The following is a 4,480-nucleotide window of genomic DNA, read 5'->3' on the forward strand; positions in this document are numbered from 1 at the left end:
AGATAAACTAAAAAAGAATTAGAAGTTTCAAAATGATGAGGATAAATCTTTTCATATTAGCATTATTGCGAATCATGAATACTTCTGCCGATTGAATTCCCAAGATATTAAAGGGGAATACCCTAGAATCTGCACAAACAACAACAATGAATTATTCTGGAAATTATAAGTAATGAATTCTTATTTGTTAATGCTTCAATAGACAAATTAAAATGAACTACCATTGATGAGGCACCACTCTAGAAAACGCGCGGAGCCAAACAAGGGGTTGCTTCAACTACCGGCTATTTCGGTTCACAATAATGCATAGAAAGAGACATGCAATGATTTATGGAAATGAAAATGGCGACTAAGATAGAAACAAATTGAAGATAGAAAAGGATAGAACGGAGGAAACTGTTAGTATTTTAAGTTTGTGAAAGGAGTAGTTGATGTGGTAGAGGAAATGTAGAGATAGTAGAATGTAGAAGTAGTAGTTGGAAGAAGTGTTGTAGTTGTCTTTGTTGTTGTAGTTGTCTTTGTTGTTGTAGTTGTCTTTGTTGTTGTAGATGTTGGCTTCTTACAAATGGTAGATATTGGCTTCTTCTTACATCAAATGGTAGAGTTCATGGGTATTTATAGATCCATAGATTATTCTAGAACATTCTAGGCACAACTTATGTGGAATGTTCTAGATTTTTACCTATGTAGATTATTCTAGATTTTTCTTCCTATCTTAGGTTTTTCTACAACATTCTAGAATTTGTATTGCATTTCAATTCTTCTATCTTAGGAGCTTCTAGATTCTTCTAGAATTTGCATTACACTTTAATAGAAACAAAAACGAAAAAGAAAGAGAAGCTTGTATATCAAATTAGGAATTGCAAAGTGAAACAAAGAAAACGGAAGGGAAGGTTGTGAAGATGAAAAAATCAAGACAAAAAGGTTGGATAAAGCAAGATGCGAAGCCTGCGAAGAGAAAAAGGAGAAGTCGAGGCGAACGTTCTAAAGAAGAAATGGCGAACTAAAACTTGAGGTGCGGCAAAATGAAAATTAGAGTTGCTTTAAAAGTGTCCAAAAATTATTAAAAAATAAAATACAAAATCTAACTGCGGATTTTAAGTATAACCGCGGAAAGTAGTAAGGGTTTATAAAACCCCCAAAAACAAACCTCTAGTAAAATAGGTTATTTTTGTAGTGTGTTACACACAAAATTCAATTTCAAATAACTAAAAATTATAAATTATAACAATAACTTTTGTAACTAACATCAAAATATACCTGTAATGCAAATACCCAACCAACCAGATGATAGTGTGATCTTTTTTGTCTCCTCCCTACACACAATGCAACATCACACAAACTAGAAACCAAATAGTTATAAATAACACCCCCTAATTATACTTTTCGATACACGATAAATCATCTAATAATTCAAATAAACCATAATGAACTTTTCCACCTCTATTTGGAAAGAAAAACTCACTCAACCCTAACAGTAAATATAATCTACTGACATCATCCACTTCATCCCCTTTTATACGCTTTTGAATTTCTTCATAAAAATTATGTACACTTACATCAATTATGTCAAACAATCTCCTAGTATGACAATCAACTTCCTCTTTAAACAACTCAAACATCTGTCCATCAACCCTAACCCCTAAACCTAAGCATACGTCTAACTTGGTGAATGGAATAAAGACATACCTAACTTCAAACCTGCGCCTCCTCTCTGACCATCTACTACACAATTGTGAAAGTAATGTCCTACTCATTTTGACATCCACATCAATGGACAGTAGCCATGCAAAAAGATTTGTTTGTATGCATGTCTTTTGCACATTCGTTAATAATGTGTTGACATGTGCCAAGTATTTTTTCCTGCATGAATGTCGTGCATAATCCTATATATAAAAGTAAACAATTGAACAACTCAAACAGACCACTTCAGAAAATCAAATTTAAACACACAATAAATCATCATGTGCATTCAAACTTGTTTTTCCATAATCACTCTTCCAAGTATCTATATGCTTTGACTGCATGTCCATAAAATAAAAAAGCTACAGTTCAAGCGATAAAAGATTTAAATGGAAGACATAAATACACATGTATCACAACAAAAAGTTTGCCTTTGACCTTCATATGCAATTTCCAATCACAAATAACCCATGTGCTGCTACTCATAGTAAAGCAAAAGAAGTTTGCTTCATCCGTGCAAAAACATAGTGGAATAAATTAATTGGTTGGGGTATAAGAGAGTATGGCCTCTCTCTCAGACGGTCTTGCAATAATATTAGTAGGGTTGGTTTCATTCTACTAACAATGAAAATAAACTCTAAGGGCATCATATATCACACAACTTCAACAGAGACGTATAACAACACTTAGAGGCAACCAAAACAACAAGTATATTTTTATAGTAAGAATTCTTGCGGGGTTTCACAAAATAAAGCATGCATCTTAGCATAAAAGTGTGATAGTTTTGATGACCCAAATGATTGGGTTCCTTTTGTCTGCCAAAGAAAGTACATAAAGAGAAAATTAATGATAGGAGCTGATCACTTCAATCGGGATATTAAGAGGTCTTGAGTTTCTCCAAGGAGCACATCTTTTTCCTAACAAACCTGATTCCCAAAGTGTTGCCTGCTTTTTAAGATACACAGCTGAGTTGGATAAGAATTCCATTGGTGATTTCCTTGGAGATCATGATGAATTATACATTTAGGTTCTTCATGAATTCGCTAAGACATTTGATTTCCATGATATGACCTTAGACACAGCCCTACGTGTATTTTTGGAGACTTTTAGGCTTCCTGGAGAATCACAGAAGATACACAGGGTGCTTGAACAATCACCAGATATCCTAGCTAATAAGGATGTTGCTCTCCTGTTATCATACTCAATTATATTGCTTAATACTGATCATCATAATGTGCAGGTCAAAAAGTAGATGACAGAAGAGGATTTATCCGAAATAATAGGCATATAAATGGTGGCAATGATCTGCCTCGATAATTTCTATCAGAGATTTACCATTCTATTCGTAAGAGTGAAATTCGTACCACTCTTGAACCAGGCTTTGGATTTCTTGAAATGACCCCAAGTCGGTGGATTTCTCTGATGCACGGGGCAAATAAAACTTCTCCATACATTGTCCCGGATTCCCGAACATACCTAGATTATGATATGTTTGTGTTGTTGTGAGGCCCAACAATTGTTGTCATTTTCAAAAAAGTTGCTGCTAAGATATCAGCCCACTATCGTCTTGAAAATTTACTTGATGGTCTGCTTGTGTGCATATGTAAGTTCATTACCATTTTGGATCCATTATCAGTTGAGGATTCTGTCCTGGCCTTGGAAGATGACACAAAAGTAAGAATTGCAACTGAGACAGTTTTCACAATTGCAAATAGGTATGGTGATTACATCCGCACAGGGTGGAGGAGTATTCTTGATTGTATTTTAATATTTTACAAGTTGGGCCTCCTTCCCCCTCGCTTGGCCAGTGATGCAGCTGACGATACTATTCAGTCAACTGTGATTCCTTGTGCTCTGGTAGAAAAAGCTATTTTTTGGACTTCTTAGAATTTGCCACCGCTTACTTCCCTACCAAGAGAACATTACTGATGAACTTTTGAGGTCCCTGCAACTTGTTTTGAAGCTTGACGCACTGGTTGCAAATGCATACTATGAGCAGATTACACGGGAAGTCGGTTGCCTTGTGAAGGCAACTGCTTCTCATATTAGATCTCAGTCTGGATGGTGGACTATTACAGCTCTGCTCTCAATCACTTCTAGACACCTGGAGTCATCTGAGGCTGGATTTGATGCGCTGCTGTTCATTATGTCTGATGGTGCTCACTTGCTCCCAGCTAATTACATTCTCTGTGTAGATGCTAAGAGACAGTTTTGCCAAGTCTCGTGTGGGACAGGTAGATCGATCTATAATTGCACTAGATCTTATGGCAAGTTATGTCAATTCCTTAGAAAAATGGTCGAATAATGCTAAGAAAACTGTGAAACAACAGGAAGTGGAAAAGATGTTGCAGGATATTGGGGAGATGTGGTTTAGGCTAGTGCAGGGACTGGGGAAAGTATCTTTGGACCAGAGAGAGGAGGTTAGAAACCATGCATTGTTATGTTTACAGTACATTAGCCTAAAAAATAATTAAAATCAACACATCACTTGCATCTACTCAATGGGAACCTGTGTTTCTCTTTGCCAACCAAATTTAATCTTACATTGTACTTTGATCAATGGGAACCTAACAAAACAAACAGGGAACCTAACCAAACAAACATCCCAAATTACACATTCAACAAAAATTTACAAATGACACAAACAGAGCTCATCAACCTTGCCCCTGTTGGTCTACAGTTTTCGAAAATTAAGGAAAAAGAAAAGGAAAGATAGACAAATGTAGACAAAAGAACAAAGGAAAAAGAAGCATACAACTTTCTGTTGATGACGTCCCGATAAGGTCCACCTTCCGAT

At 35.9% G+C, this 4,480-nt stretch overlaps 1 pseudogene; it reads left to right on the top strand.

Moving 5' to 3' along the window:
- Positions 1-2,091: 2,091 nt before the first annotated feature.
- Positions 2,092-4,157, top strand: LOC108320384 (ARF guanine-nucleotide exchange factor GNOM-like; annotated as a pseudogene).
- Positions 4,158-4,480: the final 323 nt, after the last annotated feature.

Source organism: Vigna angularis, chromosome 6 (assembly GCF_016808095.1).
Source record: "Vigna angularis cultivar LongXiaoDou No.4 chromosome 6, ASM1680809v1, whole genome shotgun sequence".
Taxonomy (NCBI): Eukaryota; Viridiplantae; Streptophyta; class Magnoliopsida; order Fabales; family Fabaceae; genus Vigna; species Vigna angularis.